The 18,675-nt window shown below is 48.5% G+C and overlaps 1 protein-coding gene across 3 annotated transcripts in view; it reads right to left on the bottom strand.

The window, feature by feature from the left end:
- Window positions 1-18,675, bottom strand: part of DYM (dymeclin) — a 467,753-nt gene that overhangs the window by 422,270 nt on the left and 26,808 nt on the right. The gene's annotated exons all lie outside the window — the stretch shown is intronic.

Below are 18,675 nucleotides of genomic sequence, written 5' to 3'. Positions count from 1 at the left end.
GGTCAGAAAAGAATTTCACACGTGTCCGACCCCCTGGGCAGAGCCATTTGGTTACACAGCCCATGTCCCAGAAACTAGCTCAAACTGGCTGAGATAAAAGTTCCCTCCAAGCTCATAGACTCAAGAGAACTTTAATTTATTAATAATTCAAAATAGGTTTGGCACAGCAAGACAAAAATGACATTTCCTGATACCTAGAAATCAGTTCTATCATTCACCTGAATTGCAATTTTCTGGCTATCAGGAATCGGTAGAGAAACGGCTTTATCCGGCCTGCGTAGAGCGAATGCAATAGAATAGGCATGTATAGCCTCGTCTAATACAGGGTCACAGACCGCTTATGAATATAGTCTCTAGCGATGCGCCAATCTGGGGCGGAGTCACACAGATTATTAATAATTGGTACATTTCTTGCTCTGAGTCTGGAGGTGGCAACCTTGCTGCCAGGAGATAACCCTGCCTTAAACACACCTACTTTCCAGGTAGTGACAGCCCCAAAACCCAGGTCCAATAAAAGTGGGGCGGGACCAAACCTGCCCAGTTCTCCAAATTCCATCGACCAGGAACGTCCAGGCAGGCGTTTAAGGAGAGCCAACGCCTGCTGTGTTCAAGGACTCTTAACCTGAATGCCTACTTTAAAACTGGACTCTTTTTCTTCATTCTTCAAATGGACTGCTCAGCTAACTAAGTAAGAACCTTCTGATTTTATTCCTTTTTTATTTTTAAGCTCTGTGTGTATATGTTAATTGGTGTATATAACTGTATGTAATGCATTTTTTGTTATTAGACGTTTTAAAAATCGTTTAGCGGTTCTGACCTGTTGCTGAACATACACAATCGTACCTATTCTCCTGAACTCGCTACCCTGTGTTTAATAGAAGTATACATTTATAACCCATATGCGTGAATCCGGCTCAGATAGTCCGATCTGACCCAGATTCCTGCATACCGCAAAGGGTTAATAGAGTGTTCTTGAAGTCCTAGTATAATTACAGTAGCGGGCTGTGTAACTCGCTTGGTGGCAGAACTTTGAATTGTATGTGTGAGGTGAATCCATTGGTATCCGAACGTTCCCTCCGCGAGTCGGTTCATCAAATTGTGAAGTCGGGTTACCCTTTGTGATGAACAACATGACCGTGTGAGAGGATTTGATGCTGATCCATTGACCCCATCCGCAGACCGGCCTTGTGGTCTGTGACAAGCTCTCCTCCCATTCTTCTGCCAATAACTTAATTACTACTAATCACAACGAAATGATCTATACCTTGTTTTTTTTGCCACCAAATAGGCTTTCTTTGGGAGGTACATTATTCTAAGAATTATTTTATTCTAAATGCATTTTAATTGGAATAATAAGAAAAATATAGAAAAAAATCATTACTCAGTTTTTGGCCATTATAGTGTTAAAATAAAACATTCTGCTGTGGATAAAACCCACACACTTTATTTGCCCATTTGTCCCGGTTCTTGCAAAGTTTAAAAAATTTCCCTGGCACAATGGTGCCAATATTTTATTTGGAAATAAAAGGTGCATTTTTTCAGTTTTGCGTCCATCACTAATTAATAAGCCCGTACATTAAAAATTAATGGTAATATACCCTCGACATAAATATTTTAAAAAGTTCAGTCCCTAAGGTAACTACTTATATATTTTTTGTTATGTGATTTTGTTTTTCCCTATACAAAAAAAAAAGTTTGGCTACTATGGGAGGGTGTGGGAGGGAAATGGTTAATTATAAAAGTCAGTGTTGGGATATTTATTAAATAAAAGTGGATTTTGGTGTAATTGACAATTTGGGCACAAGAAGTCCTCAGTCATTATTTCCCATTTACCTACCTACGTGACTAAGAAGTAATGCGTGGCACTGAACAAAGGGAAACAGAGAGCCTGATATGGTGTAGTATGTTAATGTAGTGGAATCTGACGTAGAGAAACGTGATGATATACTCGCAAAACAGAGGCGCTCTACCCGGTTCATGACCTGACTTTGCACCCTCCAAAAATCGTTTGCCTGAAAAAGCGGGACTGTTACCCGTGAAACACGTTGCACTTTTGGAGTTGATAAAAAAATGTTACTTCAGACTTTAAGTAACTTGCCCGTTGTCCGGCCATTTTTTCCAGAAGGTAGGTGAGTCAACCCACTTCCCCCTTTTTAACGATTTTAAGTAATTTTATTCTACCTGGCGCCTCTGTTACCGTGTTACAAAAATGCGTGGCACTGTAACAACAGGAAGATACAATGAAGATACAATGAATGCAGGCACCTCAGATGCCGGTGTTCATTGAATCGGGGACTTAGATTAATGCATTCATTCATCTCTCCTCTAATGAGCAATGACGGGAGCACGCGCGGCCGCCTGCCACTGAAGACTTATATTCACGGCCCTGGTACTTCAGTTGAAGTTTTGCTGGGCTGTGAATATACTGCACAAGATGCAGTAAGTAGATAAAGCCTAGGTTCTCGTGTGAGCCCGGTGGATTCAGGGGGTCCTTGGGCTTGATTGAAACCCGAGAGGATTTAAAGAGCAGAATTTATACTTGACTGGGGCTGCCTCGCCGTCTCCTGGGCGGCTCTGTCAGACTTCCCTGGTACAAAGGCTTCAGTCGCACCGGTCCAGCAGTACTGCCCTTGCACGTCCTGGCCATGCGCACACTAATATCGCGCTCCAGTCATTGGCAGCATTCCGCGCCTGCGCTGTGCTACCTACGCATGTGTAGAACGGTCCGGGAGATGGAAGGGTGCCCATGGCCAAGGCCGTGCATGCGCAGAGAAGCCCGTTTGGCGCGACTGAAGCTTTTGTACGGATGAAGATGTAAGATAAAGGGAGCAGGAAGACAGCGAGGGAGACTACGCGATTTTACTTTGCGATCTTCCAGTACTGCACAGAACACTCCAGGCCTCATGAGCACGATTGCGAGCAGCGCGGTGAGGAAGGGGGGCAGCAGAGCTCAGGGGCCCCTGCAGCAATTGGGAGCCCTAGGGCAATTGCCTCTCCTTGCCTCAATGGGAGCGCTGCCCTGGATACAGACTAGCATCTTAAAAAGAACAAGCGCTAGGTAAGGCCACATCAGTGTATCAGTAAGCATTCAACTTCAATGCCTAATAGCTTTCCTTGTGATTGCCCTGGCATTGGTTTAGTACCAGTAAACTCCAAATGGTTCCAGGTGCATTCTGGGCCATTTCCTGTGGATGTCAGGCATGTGGAACATTGTCCAAACGTCATTACATCATTCGTCCAGAGCTCACAGGGCGTTCCCATTCAGGTCAATCACAACGCTTGAGTCAGAGGAATAGCCAAAAGGCGCTACAAGTAAGTAGCCTTTGCCAGACATGATGGAACACTAGGTACAAATGCCAGTGTCCAAGTTACTGTAGAAAACCATTATAGTATTTATACCTGGCCCCGCCTGGCATTTTCCTGGCAAGAATGACGGGGAGATGCCAGCCTTTAAAACCCAAAGTGAATTCAGCTGAAAGGAGAAGCAGTCAAAGTCAGTGGTAATCGTTTAACGTTTCAAAAATTCATACATACCACCGTATTACCAATAACTTAGAGGTCTTGATTTTAAAGAGCCACTACAATGATACATAGTAGTAGTAATAGTAGTAGTAGTAGTAGTAGTAGTAAATTATTCAGGACTAGGCCCTAAGGCCCTTTTAAAATGCGCGCTAGGCTATGGCATCCCCCCCCCCCCCCCATATCTCTCGATCTTTCTTTTAGATTAGCCACGCGCATACAGTATGCGCCGCACATGAACGCAGCGCGCTCACAGGTCCACCCCCCTTCGGGTCCTGTCCTCCTCTGCCGCCTGTCATTCGTTCCCCCCCCCCCCCCCAGCTCTTGAGTGTCTCTGCGTCTCTCCCTGCATATGCGCAGGGAAAAAAAAAAAAGCACTGACACAGGGACAAAACAGGACGCAGAGACACAGGGAGATTATATGAAGAGATGTCTAATTTTACATTACCTGGTTTCAGCATGATAAACACTTCCTATACCTATATATTGCTGTATGTTGTCATGAAGCCCTGCCCACCCACTGATGCTTAGCCTAAGCTGTTAAGTTATGCGGAATTCTCTTTCTAGGGCATTTCTGTAAACATTCCGCAGACCTGCACCTGACAGGACCAAATAATTTCATAATGTAAATCAGAATGAGGAAAGATTTTACAAGGGGCAAACACTTAACAATATATAAATGAATATTAAAAAAAAAATTAATAATTATGCTATTTTTATTAACCTCTCTTTAAAGGACACCTAAACGGAGAGGAATATGGAGGCGGTCATATTTATTTCCAGTTAAACAATACCAGTTGCCTGGCACCCCTGTTGATCTTTTTGGGTGCAGTAGTGTCTGAATCTTACACCAGAAACAAGCATGCAGCTAATCCAGTCAGACTTCACTCAGAAACACCTGATCTGCTGCATGCTTGTTCAGGGGTATGGCTAAAAGTATTAGCTGCAGAGGGACAGTAGGACAGCCAGTCAATGTGCATTGTTTAAAAGGGAATGAATATGGCAGCACCCGCATCCATCTCACTTCAGGTGTGCTGTAAAAGCCCATGCTTCTTCCTCCCATTAGAGCGGACACGTGTATATAGAGATGTGGCATGGCGCGGACTCAATCAAAATGACGGAGGCTGGAGGGCCGGCGAACTGAGTAAATATTTGCTGTGCTCCCTGACTCCGCTCTGCACAGCAGCACAATGGAGGAAACTTCCAGGATGTTAGTTAGTCAACGATACAACATTTGTAGACATAACCTCTCTCATTGTGCGGCTGGGACACTGCCAGCAGCTGCACCCTCTGCTAGAGAGACTCTGCAGCCGCACCAGGAGGAGCTGCCAGCAGCTGCACCCTCTGCTAGAGAGACTCTGCAGCCGCACCAGGAGGAGCTGCCAGCAGCTGCACCCTCTGCTAGAGAGACTCTGCAGCCGGACTGGTAGGAGCCGCCAGCAGCTGCACCCTCTGCTAGAGAGATTCTGCAGCCGCACCAGGAGGAGCTGCCAGCAGCTGCACCCTCTGCTAGAGAGACTCTGCAGCCGCACCAGGAGGAGCTGCCAGCAGCTGCACCCTCTGCTAGAGAGATTCTGCAGCCGCACCAGGAGGAGCTGCCAGCAGCTGCACCCTCTGCTAGAGAGATTCTGCAGCCGCACCAGGAGGAGCTGCCAGCAGCTGCACCCTCTGCTAGAGAGATTCTGCAGCCGCACCAGGAGGAGCTGCCAGCAGCTGCACCCTCTGCTAGAGAGATTCTGCAGCCGCACCAGGAGGAGCTGCCAGCAGCTGCACCCTCTGCTAGAGAGATTCTGCAGCCGCACCAGGAGGAGCTGCCAGCAGCTGCACCCTCTGCTAGAGAGATTCTGCAGCCGCACCAGGAGAAGCCGCCAGCAGCTGCACCCTCTGCTAGAGAGATTCTGCAGCCGCACCAGGAGGAGCTGCCAGCAGCTGCACCCTCTGCTAGAGAGATTCTGCAACCAGACCAGGAGGAGCTGCCAGCAGCTGCACCCTCTGCTAGAGAGATTCTGCAGCCGCACCAGGAGGAGCTGCCAGCAGCTTCACCCTCTGCTAGAGAGATTCTGCAGGCGGACCGGGAGGAGCTGCCAGCAGCTGCACCCTCTGCTAGAGAGACTCTGCAGCCGGACTGGGAGGAGCCGCCAGCAGCTGCACCCTCTGCTAGAGAGACTCTGCAGCCGCACTGGGAGGAGCCGCCAGCAGCTGCACCCTCTGCTAGAGACTCTGCAGCCAGACCAGGAGGAGCCGCCAGCAGCTGCACACTCTGCTAGAGAGATTCTGCAGCCGCACCAGGAGGAGTTGCCAGCAGCTGCACCCTCTGCTAGAGAGACTCTGCAGCCGGACTGGGAGGAGCCGCCAGCAGCTGCACCCTCTGCTAGAGAGACTCTGCAGCCGCACCAGGAGGAGCCGCCAGCAGCCGCAGCCTCTGCTAGAGAGATTCTGCAGCCGGACCAGGAGGAGCCGCCAGCAGCTGCACCCTCTGCTAGAGAGACTCTGCAGCCGCACCAGGAGGAGCCGCCAGCAGCTGCACCCTCTGCTAGAGAGATTCTGCAGCCGCACCAGGAGGAGCCGCCAGCAGCCGCACCCTCTGCTAGAGAGATTCTGCAGCCGGACCAGGAGGAGCCGCCAGCAGCTGCACCCTCTGCTAGAGAGATTCTGCAGCCAGACCAGGAGGAGCTGCCAGCAGCTGCACCCTCTGCTAGAGAGACTCTGCAGCCGGACCGGGAGGAGCTGCCAGCAGCTGCACCCTCTGCTAGAGAGATTCTGCAGCCAGACCGGGAGGAGCTGCCAGCAGCTGCACCCTCTGCTAGAGAGACTCTGCAGCCGGACCGGGAGGAGCTGCCAGCAGCTGCACCCTCTGCTAGAGAGATTCTGCAGCCAGACTGGGAGGAGCTGCCAGCAGCTGCACCCTCTGCTAGAGAGATTCTGCAGCCGGACCGCACCGGGAGGAGCTGCCAGTAACTGCACCCTCTGCTGGAGAGATTCTGTGGCCGGGCCGCCTCAGGAGGAGCTGCCAGCAGCTGCACCCTCTGCTAGAGAGATTCTGCAGCCGCACCAGGAGGAGCTGCCAGCAGCTGCACCCTCTGCTAGAGAGATTCTGCAGCCGCACCAGGAGGAGCTGCCAGCAGCTGCACCCTCTGCTAGAGAGATTCTGCAGCCGCACCAGGAGGAGCTGCCAGCAGCTGCACCCTCTGCTAGAGAGATTCTGCAGCCGCACCAGGAGAAGCCGCCAGCAGCTGCACCCTCTGCTAGAGAGATTCTGCAGCCGCACCAGGAGGAGCTGCCAGCAGCTGCACCCTCTGCTAGAGAGATTCTGCAACCAGACCAGGAGGAGCTGCCAGCAGCTGCACCCTCTGCTAGAGAGATTCTGCAGCCGCACCAGGAGGAGCTGCCAGCAGCTTCACCCTCTGCTAGAGAGATTCTGCAGGCGGACCGGGAGGAGCTGCCAGCAGCTGCACCCTCTGCTAGAGAGACTCTGCAGCCGGACTGGGAGGAGCCGCCAGCAGCTGCACCCTCTGCTAGAGAGACTCTGCAGCCGCACTGGGAGGAGCCGCCAGCAGCTGCACCCTCTGCTAGAGACTCTGCAGCCAGACCAGGAGGAGCCGCCAGCAGCTGCACACTCTGCTAGAGAGATTCTGCAGCCGCACCAGGAGGAGTTGCCAGCAGCTGCACCCTCTGCTAGAGAGACTCTGCAGCCGGACTGGGAGGAGCCGCCAGCAGCTGCACCCTCTGCTAGAGAGACTCTGCAGCCGCACCAGGAGGAGCCGCCAGCAGCCGCAGCCTCTGCTAGAGAGATTCTGCAGCCGGACCAGGAGGAGCCGCCAGCAGCTGCACCCTCTGCTAGAGAGACTCTGCAGCCGCACCAGGAGGAGCCGCCAGCAGCTGCACCCTCTGCTAGAGAGATTCTGCAGCCGCACCAGGAGGAGCCGCCAGCAGCCGCACCCTCTGCTAGAGAGATTCTGCAGCCGGACCAGGAGGAGCCGCCAGCAGCTGCACCCTCTGCTAGAGAGATTCTGCAGCCAGACCAGGAGGAGCTGCCAGCAGCTGCACCCTCTGCTAGAGAGACTCTGCAGCCGGACCAGGAGGAGCTGCCAGCAGCTGCACCCTCTGCTAGAGAGATTCTGCAACCAGACCAGGAGGAGCTGCCAGCAGCTGCACCCTCTGCTGGAGAGATTCTGCAGCCAGACTAGGAGGAGCTGCCAGTAACTGCACCCTCTGCTGGAGAGATTCTGTGGCCGGGCCGCCTCAGGAGGAGCTGCCAGTAGCTGCACCCTCTGCTAGAGAGATTCTGCAGCCGCACCAGGAGGAGCTGCCAGCAGCTGCACCCTCTGCTAGTGAGATTCTGCAACCAGACCAGGAGGAGCTGCCAGCAGCTGCACCCTCTGCTAGAGAGATTCTGCAACCAGACCAGGAGGAGCTGCCAGCAGCTGCACCCTCTGCTGGAGAGATTCTGTGGCCGGGCCGCCTCAGGAGGAGCTGCCAGTAGCTGCACCCTCTGCTAGAGAGATTCTGCTATCACATGAAAAATCAGTGGCAATAAGCACTTGTGGGCAAGTGCCAAGAACATGATGCCTATGTGTCTCTACTGGTCATACTCCACGGTCTGTCAGATATGGCATATACACTTATTTGAACGTAAACCAGTCCAACTGTGACGTATAGTGATGTAACAATGCAGAGCTGCTTATGTAAGGAACGCTTAGCTTCAAATAACGTAGTTATCACAAAGTTAGTGTCAAAACGGGTAAGACGAAAGATTTGATAGACTTGGAACGAGGGATGATCGTTGGTCCTAGCATCTCTGAAACGGCAACTCCTTTAGGATTTTCTCAGGTGTTTAGAGAGTGGCAATTGAGGGGAAAAAAAAACTTCAAGCGATGGACTATTCTGGTCAAAAAAGTCTAGTGAACAAGAGAGGTAAATGGCAAGCAGCATGCATAGTTCACAGCAACAGAATGGCAACAGCACGACAAAATACAGCGGAATTGAATGCAGGTGCATCACAAAGCATATCCCAAAGCACAACAAGACGGACTTTGCAAAGGATGGGCTTTAGCAGCAGGAGACCATCAAGAGTGCCTTTGGTATCCCAGAAAAATAGGAAAAGATGCCTGTTGTGGGCCTTTTTCACTGTGCTAGATCGTTTTGAAATTGGTTAGAGGAACACCCATCAAAGTTTAACCTGCTTCCATGGCCAGCTCAGTCTCCTGACCTCAATCCTATTGAGAATGTGTGCTACGAAGTTAAAAGATCATTTCAGAGCTTGGCAACACCACCATCCATTCTGACCCAACTTAGGCCCGGTTCACATTAGCGGTGGCTATCCGGAATCGCCGTGCCGGAGCCGCACCGCATGCGGAACGGACGAAACGGACGCACGGCATAGCAATGTAAGTCTATGCCACCGTTCACATGCGTCCGTTTCGTCCGGACCGGAGCCGGACCGGATCCGGACTCCGGCGTCCGTTCCAACATGCGCTATTTTTTGGTCCGGCTCCTCCGGCAGCCGTATCCGGGGCGGAGCCGGACTGCACCATCCGGCCAATACAAATCAATGAGAACCGGATAGCGCACAACACACTGGCTAAAAATCCGGATGTTCTACCCCACTTCCTATGAGGATTGTTGCGGCGATATTGGATCGGGGACACATGGGCAAGCATTTTGGAGTGGAGCAGCACAGCTGGAGATGTTGGCAGCATGTTGGAGGTGGAGGTGAGTGCTAAACAGCGGAGGGCCTGATTCCACAGGTCCCCCTTCTGCTGACCTCCCAGACCCCAACATTTTTTTTGTTTTTTACGTAACTTTTGCCAAACGGATCCGGATCGCATCCTGATGAACACCTGATGCAACCTAACCGGATCCGGATCGGATCCGGATCAGAACCGTACGGTTCCGGTCCGGATCCGGTCAGGTCATCCGGTCCGTTTGGCAGACAACCGCAAGTGTGAACGGGGCCTTAGAGCTGCCATTATGTCAGCATGGGCCAACATTCCTAAGCAACGGCATCAGCATCGTATTGAGTCCATGCCAAGAAGAATATTGGCTGTGATCAGAGCTGGCCGGTTCACATTACAAACGCGGACGGCCACGCATGCGGAACGCAACGCGTACGAACGCACGCCATCCGCGTTTGTATGCGTTGCGTGGCTGATCCCATCACTGAAAAGTGAATGGGACAGCCGCGCGTTTGCTAAATCTGCGTGCAGCAACAGGTCCGGAACGCGTGCAGTGTGAACATCAGACAGTGCACTCTATGCACTGTCTGATGTCGTGCGTGTCGGCCTCCTGCACGCATTTCCAAAACGCGGCTGGAAACGCGTGCAGTCTGAACGGGCCCCATTGGCCTACTCGTTATTAGAGGGTGCCTCTAATGTTTTAGCAGTAGCTGCTGAGGAAGTTAGGCCTGGGATCCACTTGCGATTGCAAAACGCTCTAAAAAATGCTAGCATTTTTGAGAGAGATTTTGCCACTTAAAAGCAGTGTGATTTCAGGGACCAAAGACGTATTCGACTAGCTAGTCATATGATTGCAGCGGGGGAACAAGTTGACAGAGAGTGGACTGGGTAGGCTGTATGGGGCCCAGAGCCTTCACTTTTCTTAGGCGAGTATCTTTTTTTCCTCACACACTCTTTAGGGTTGCTTTGAAGCTCAGTCTAGCTCCAGTGAGTACATAGGCTGGTTTACTAACACTTAACATCAGAAGGAAGAAAAAAAAGAAAGCTGGCAATTCTAAACAGCACTGGATCTATTCCTATGTATGTTTATCTCATCAGGTTGCGTGTCATTTCAGGTACATTTTAAAGGGGAACTTCAGCCTAAACAAACAGTGTCATTAAAGAGGAACTGTAACGACAAAACGGCCCCTGGGGGGTACTCACCTCGGGTGGGGGAAGCCTCCGGATCCTAATGAGGCTTCCCACGCCGTCCTCCATCCATCAGGGGTCTCGCTGCAGCCCTCCGTGCAGCGATGACGTAATATTTACCTTCCTGGCTCCTGCGCAGGCGCTCTGACGGCTGTCGGCGCCGAAGTAGGCGGAAATACCCGATCGCCGTCGGGTCCGCTCTACTGCGCAGGCGCAAGTTTCCGGCGCCTGCGCAGTAGGGCGGACCCGACGGAGATCGGGTATTTCCGTCTATTTCCGTGCCGAAAGTCGCCACAGCGCCCCCGCCGGAGCCAGCTAAGGTAAATATTGAACTGACAGTCGGCACAGTCGCCGGCTGTTCGGAGGGCTGCGGCGAGACCCCCGTGGGACAGAGGACGGCGTGGGAAGCCTCATTAGGATCCGGAGGCTTCCCCCACCCGAGGTGAGTACCCCCCAGGGGATCTTTTTGATGTTACAGTGTCTCTTTAAAGAGGAACTCCAGTGAAAATAATGTAATAAAAAAAAGTGCTTCATTTTTACAACAATTTAGTCTCCCCGATATACATTCTGACATTTATCACATGGTGACATTTTTACTCTGGGCAGGTTATGTAGCTGCTGCTAGCTGTTTTGGCTGTTGGAGACAGCTGTAAACAGCTATTTCCTGTCTGTGAACCTTGTTACATTGTGGCAAACTGTCAAAAGTACCGCAGTCCTCAGAGTTTCTTGTGGGAGGGGTTTCACCACAATATCAGCCATACAGAGCCCCCTGATGATCCGTTTGTGAAAAACAATCGATTTTTCATGTAAAAGGGGGTATCAGCTACTGATTGGGATAAAGTTAAATTCTTGGTTGGAGTTTCTCTTTAAGTTATATTAGTTATGTTAATTAAAATAGACAGTTGATATAATCTCTTACCCACCCTGTTTTAAAAGAACAGGCAAATGTTTGTGATTTCATGGGGGCAGCCATCTTTTTGGTTAAAAGGTGGTGACAGGGAGCACAAGACACAGTTCCAACTGTCCTGTGTCCCGATCAACCCTCCCAGCTGCGCGCACTAGGCTTCACATCTCAAATTCAAATAAAAAAAAAATAAAAAAATAGATTGCACCAAAACAGCAGGAAGACATCAAAAATCCCATCATGCTTTGCACAGCATCAGGGGAAAAATGCCGGGGCAGTTTTCTTCTGTGCAGCTGGGTAAGAAAAACTTTCGTATGCTGTGAAATTGTTAAAGAAACACCAAGTTTTTTCAGTGCTGCTGAGTAGATTTTTAGTCTGGAGGTTCACTTTAAGCTTACTGCAGCCAATGAGAAAGCTCTCTTCTGACATTTTGCTACCTCCCTGCCAACCATATGTGGCCAATAAACTGCCTGCAGGAGCAGCAACACAAGTGATGTCATTCAGCTCAGACAGTGGCTGATGTGCGGCACAACACAGCTCCTCGTGCAGGGAGACATGCAGCCAGGAGGGATGCTGAGGTCCAGCAGGGGCAGCTGCTTATTACAGTTTGGGGGTCACTTCACAAATAATGGGAGGTCACTGTGATCGAATGAAATTACAACTTAACTCATTGAAACTTCTTAAAAACACAACTGTACCAACCAGGGCACTGGAGTCAGAGTCGAGGAGTCAGAGCAATTTTGGGTACCCAGAGTTGGAATCGGTGATTTCATAAACTGAGTCGTCGGATGATTTTTGTACCGACTCCACAGCCCTGGTACCAACACACCAGTCAAGTTATTGTCTTACCCATCAGAAAGCATATTTCAAATTAAAAGGGACTTAAAGTGAAAGGGATATGGAGGCTGCCATATCTATTTCCTTTTAAACAATCTTTTTGATTTATTTGGCTGCATTAGTGTCTGAACCACACAACTGAACGGGGCGGAGCCTATGCATATGACCCTGTAGGCACACACTACTGCAAGGTCATATGAAGAAGGATTTCTGCAGTGCAGTGACCTGCAGCAGGGGAACGGTATAATGTAAAATAGGCCTCAGTCAAATGGAACGTCTCAATATTCCTCATTGCTTTCCCACCACCATTCACACTAGAAATCGCTAAACACAATCGCAAACGCTGAGCAATTTTCTGGAGTTTTCCAGCGTTTTTTCCTAAAAAATTTCCAGTGATTTTTCACTGTACAGAAAGTTTTTGTTTTAGTTTTTTGTTTTTGTTTTTAGCAATTAGCGTTTGGAGGTTTCTAGTTCAATAAGCTTTGTCTGTCTTTTTGTGGGTAAACTGCAAGGTGTGATGGGAAAAAAAAAATGCTGGAAAAACTGATGATTGTGAACAGGTCAGTGATTCCAGAGTGATTTACCAGCGCTCCTATGCTTAACATTGAACCGCTAATCGCTCAGAATCGCTCAGAAAATGCTGCGGGCGACGAGTTTGCGTTTCAGCAAATCACTTAGATGAGAACACTTACCATATACTTTTCATTGCACAAGCGTTTTTCAAAACACTAGTGATTTCCCGCGATGATGAAATTGCACTGAAAACGCACAAGTGTGAATAGGCCCTAAAGGTTGATTATTCCCATTGATTCCTTCTAGATTTGATCACGCTGATTGAATCTGCTAGAAATCTATACGCCAACATGGTCGCCGGATTGCAATTCTGAATTTATCGATCGTACCAGTCGGAATAGGTTGTTGAAATGGGGACAGGGAGGTAACATGGGGCAGATCCACAGCCCATAGTGTTGCACTGCATTAAGCAGCGGGTCAAAAGATATTTGATTTCATGCTGAAATCTATTGAAAATCTATTAGTAGTTTGGAGGGATCGATCTTTCGCCCGCGTTGGATGGCCATCTATTAGTGTATTGTGCCTTTTGTTCATTTACCTCCACTTTCCAGCTGAAGGCAAAATAAAAAAGTCAAGGCTCTTTTACACTTCATGCAAATCGAATTTTGATAATATTTTACACGCGATTCTGATTTTTGATGTGTCTTAAAAAAGTCCTGCATGCTGCGTTTTATCTTCTTGTGTTGATAGCATCCAGTGTAAATCAGAAATTGGAACTGCGATTGGCAGTATAAAAGAAGCCTCAAACAGGTATTTTCTAATGTAATGCAAGTTTTGTACTTTGCAGAAACAGAAAATTAATTATAATCTCAAAGTCCTACCATTCTCTGCTATTTGCACCCTTCTGGGCAGTGCTTTAACATTTGTACTGTGTTTAAAGAAGGCCTGAACTCTTGAGTCAAAACAGAAGGAAAACAGAGTAATGCACCCTGTATGTACTTAGGGCTGTTGCACACCCAGAGCGCTCTTCAGAACGCTAGCATTTTGAAAAGCGCTTGGCTAATGTATTTCAGTGTTTTCCCCAGGCTCTTTTAGCCAGGTGGTCCACACGGCTGACTTTGGTGAGCACCCGGCTGTGACATGGTTGCCGCCTCATCCTCCTATGCTGTAAGTAGATTTGCGCCGACCCTGCATTTCCCCAGTTGCGCCCCAGACTGCTACTTTTTCATGCCACCCAGCTTGAAAAACCCTGTATTTGGATGGTATGACGCACACTAGAGTAATGCGATTTTTTTTCGCAAACGCGGGTTCTGCAGCATTTCAGCGATTCAGCCTCAATGTTAAGTATAGGAAGGTGTAAAATCGATCTAAAAAGGGCTAGAACAGAGCACATTTCCAAGGTTTTTTGTTTTGTTTTTTTATAAGAGAACCCGAGGTGGGGTACTGACAATGCAATCCACATACAGAGGCTGGGTCTGCCTATACTGCCCAGCCTCTGTTGCTATTTCAATCCCCCCTGCGCTCTGCTATCCCCCATAAATCACAGCCGCGCTGCCGACATGCAGTGTGCCACAGCAGGCTGTGTTTATCTCTATAGTGTCAATCTGCCGCTCCCTCCACCTCCTGCATAGCTCCGGCCCCGCCCGCATCCCTTCCCTCCCCGCTGATATGCGGGAGCATGCAGAGTGATAGTACAGATGTAAACACAGCCCGCACAGCATGGCTGTGATTTATGGGGGATTGCAGAGCGCAGGGGGAACTTGGGGGGGATCTGGATAGCAACAGAGGCAGGGCAGTATAGGCAGACCCAGCCTCTGTACGTGGACTGCATTGTCAGAACCCCACCTCGGGTCTCGGGTTCTCTTTAAGCTGTACTCTTCGAGCTCTACTGTACAAAAAAAAAAAAAAAAAAAAAGCTACACCAAAACGCTCCAAAAATCGCCAGGCATCATTACGAAATCGATAGGCACATGCCTAGAATCGCTTAGAAAAAGCACTTCTAAAAACACTGAGCGTTTGCAATTAGTAGCGCTTTTAGGTGTGCACCGGGCCTTAGAGAGTTTAACCTGTGTAATATACCCTCATCTGGGACTAATCACCGCCATAATTAGAATTCTCAGCTGTGTCCGCTCAGAAATCTCTTCTGCCGCCCAAAGCAGCTAATATGTAAACACAGGGATGTTAATCCTATGTCTGCTTCCATGAAAGCAGGAAGTAGACATACAGCAGATTTATTGCAGGATTGTATCAGATTTAACAAAGAAATGGTTTTCTTTAAAGGTTATTATGCTGTTGCGTATGTTTTAGCGCAGAGCGTTCTGAGTTCAGGTCCGCTTTAATTGTACTGAAAAGCTCCAAATCCAGATGTTACTATGACAGACCACTGTAGACAGGTCAGCAGAACTGTACACTTTCCTCACATCAGCTCTGAGGAGCCAGAATGGAAAGTGACATTTTGACACATATGAAGAGACAGGAGAAAATGCATAAATGTGCCAAAGCAGCACTCCTGCTAAGCCCCACACCCAGCCTGAGGAGCCCCATTCCTGCCATTTTCCAGCTGTGTAGAAGCTGGTAATGAACTGCCAAGCATCACCTCATGCATGCCAGGGAACTGTATGAGCTGTCACTGCTGTGTGAGGAGCACCTCATCAATGCTCAGGATCGCTCACAGTGCACTGCGTAACATAGCAGAGCAGCCTCAGTGTATCCCAAAACTTTATTCCAATAATGAAGCAAGCAGCTCGCTCTACTGATGGGACGCCATGGATATCTCTCTGCTTTTACTACACACTGGCCTCAATTCACTAAGCATTACCGCATTGTAATGCAGAAAACGGCTGATTTTACAGATTATCTCGCCAAATGCCAATTCACTAAACCTATTACTGCACTGAAAAGTAAAGTTACCGACCAGTACCTCAAAGTAATAACTCAAATAGCACCTCAAGAAATGTCAAGAAATTGCATTTCACAAAGATTAAAGCATTCGGTTAATCGAGTAAAAGTATTTGGCATTTACCTCCAGCTCTGTCTCACACTCTCCATGAAGTGAAGTTGACAGAAGAAGGGCGGGGGGGGGGGGGGGGGGAGGAAACATTTAGAAAAGGCTTTTCTGTATCCCTTTAGATGTGCATAACTGTAAAGCGATACACAGAAGAGCCGCATCTAATAGCTAAAGCACATCTTATGCATCTTATGCTGGGCATACACGGCTCGATTTTGCCGTTTGATTCTCCCGCTCGATTGTTTCGCCGCTCGATTCCGCAGGAGATTCTCTCATCTTCCGCTCGTTTTTCTTACCGTGTTCCATCGTGTTCAATGCGGAATCGAGCGGCGAAACGATAAGGCGGTAGATTGAACTTGTTGGAAATGATCTATCGGGCCATCTAAATGGCTCAAAAATGAAGCATGTATTCCCAGCATAAAGGGATAAACAGGGATGCATTGTACAGAATAACCCCATGCGTACCACTGCCAGGCCTGCCCTATGGCTGGTGAGACTTACCGAGCACGGCTTAGTGAATTTAAAGGGGCGCTATAGCGAAAAAAAATTTAAAATTTAAAACATGTGCAACCATTCAAAATAAGGCACGTGTTGTCTTTGGACGAACATTTAAAAGAAGTTGTTGGCAAACCACCCAGAGTGAGTTTTAGAAGAGGTAATACTATTAAAAAGATGTTAGTCCAAAGTGAATTTAAATCAACCAAACCAAAATCAACAAACTGGTTGACACAGAAAAAAATGAAAAGGCAACTTCCCTTGTAGCCATTGTTCAGCATGTAAGTTTGTGAGGAAAGGCAAGGTAGTCCAGATAGGAGCTATTATGTGGCATATTACAGAATTTATTAATTGCAGGTCCAGGTATGTGGTGTATTGCGTTTGGTGCCCCTGTGGGAGATTCTACATTGGGGAGACCACCCAGCCACTTAAGGACAGATTCCTGCAACATAAAAGGCCAATCAGAAGTGGGGTGGGATCACGCCGCATGATTGACATGTTAATTCTTGTCATGGGGGAATGCGGACTGTTTGGAAGTGGCGTGCCTTTTAAAAAAAATCACAGACATGTCTAGGGGGGTTTCAAAGGAAGAATTATTATTACGTAAGGAAGCCTCTATAATATCTATGACTAACGCACTGGGCAATTTAGGATTTAACGATAGAAATTACATTTCAGCTTTTTTAACCTCCTTAGCGGTAACCCGGTGCTGGACACGGGGTAAGCCGATGCAGAGGATTTCTCAGGCCCCGCTGGGCCGATTTGCATAATTATTTTTTTTATACACGCTAGCTGCGTGTTACCTACGATCGCCGCCGCTACCTGCCGCGTTAGAGGGTGCCCCCCCCCCCCCCCACGAGACCGCATGCGCTGCCTGGCCAATCAGTGCCAGGGAGCGCTGAGGGGTGGATCGGGACTCCCTCTGACGTCACAACGTCCATCGCCATGGCGACGGGGGAAGCGCAAAAGGAAATCCCGTTCAGAACGGGATTTCCTGATGGGCCTTATCGCCTGAGGCGATCGGAGGGGGTGGGGGGATGCCGTTGCACAGTGGCTATCATGTAGCTAGCGCTAGGCTTGCTACATGATTTAAAAAAAAAATTTAAATAGTTCTGCGCTGCCCCCTGGCGAATTTAATTGACCGCCAGGGAGGTTAAAGTAATTGTATGGGTTTTATCTGTATAGAATTGTATGTGTATTGGACACCCCTCCATTGATGGATTAATGTTCTGTGTACTTTGTGTACAATGTGCCCGCCCTCTGGGCCAGGTATATAGGTGGGCTAGAGGGAGGAAGGGGTGAGCCTTGGTGTCCTGAGGAGGCGTGACTACGCGCGAAACAGCTGTTCACACAAGCGGCTGTTAACTCGTTGCTCTAGGTTTACCGTGCTTAACCTATTTTGGTTCCTGGACGTAGTTTCTACGTCCAGGAACCATGCGCACTACCGCGCGCCCCCACGGCCGATCGCGCGCGTGCACGCGCACTCCCGGATTCGGTAGCCAGGGAATCAATGTATCGGTCTACGGTGCCCGATCATTGATTCCTCTCCCCCGCTGAAAAAGCGACAGCTTCTCTCAGAAGCTGCGCCTTTTCTGGCCGTTCCCTCTGCGATGAGTCACTCTAAGCGTGTGTTACGCTTAGAGTGACGTCATGTAAACAAACTCATGTGGCCAAAAAGTAATACTACACCTGTAAAAAAAAAAAAAAAAATTAAAATTAACACACATTTACATTAGAAATCTATTGTTTACCTCCCACCCTCCCAAAACTACCCAAATAAAATGTTTAATATAAAAAAAACAAAAACCATTACAATAAAAAAAAACAAAAAAACATGGAAATATTTACCTAAGGGTCTAAACTTTTTAAATATCAATGTAAAGATGAAATATTTCTATATTTTTTTTAATTTTAAACTTGTAAATAGTGATAGATGCAAAACGGAAAAAATGCACCTTTATTTCCAAATAAAATATTGTCACCATACATTGTGATAGGGACATAATTTTAATAGTGTTATAACCGGGACATATGGGCAAATACAATACGTGAGTTTTAATTATGGAGGCATGTATTATTTTAAAACTATAATGGCTGAAAACTGAGAAATAATGAATTTTTTCTGTTTTTTCTTATTCTTCCTGTTAAAATGCATGTACAGTAAAGTGGCTCTTAGCAAAATGTACCCCCCAAAGAAAGCCTAATTGGTGGCGGAAAAAACAAGATATAGATCAGTGCATTGTGATAAGTAGTGATAAAGTTATAGGCTAATGAATGGGAGGTGAACATTTCTCACGTGAAAACGACAGAACCTGAATGGGTTAAATAAACTACCTCTGCATTGGAGTGCTGGAGTCTGCTTTCTTCATTTCCCAATATAGATGTTACGGCCAGAACCCGAAGTCTGGCCACTTCGGGTTCTGGCCGGTCAAAACGAGAAGTGGCCGGCTAATGCGGCCAATGTAAGAAATGTGGGCTAATTTCGGACTTTGGCCGGCCAGAACGCGTTGTGACTGTGTGCGGCCGGGGCCAAGTCC

Source organism: Hyperolius riggenbachi, chromosome 1 (assembly GCF_040937935.1).
Source record: "Hyperolius riggenbachi isolate aHypRig1 chromosome 1, aHypRig1.pri, whole genome shotgun sequence".
Taxonomy (NCBI): domain Eukaryota; kingdom Metazoa; phylum Chordata; class Amphibia; order Anura; family Hyperoliidae; genus Hyperolius; species Hyperolius riggenbachi.
The sequence above is the reverse complement of the archived record's forward strand: the minus strand, read 5'-3'. Positions and strand labels throughout refer to the sequence as shown.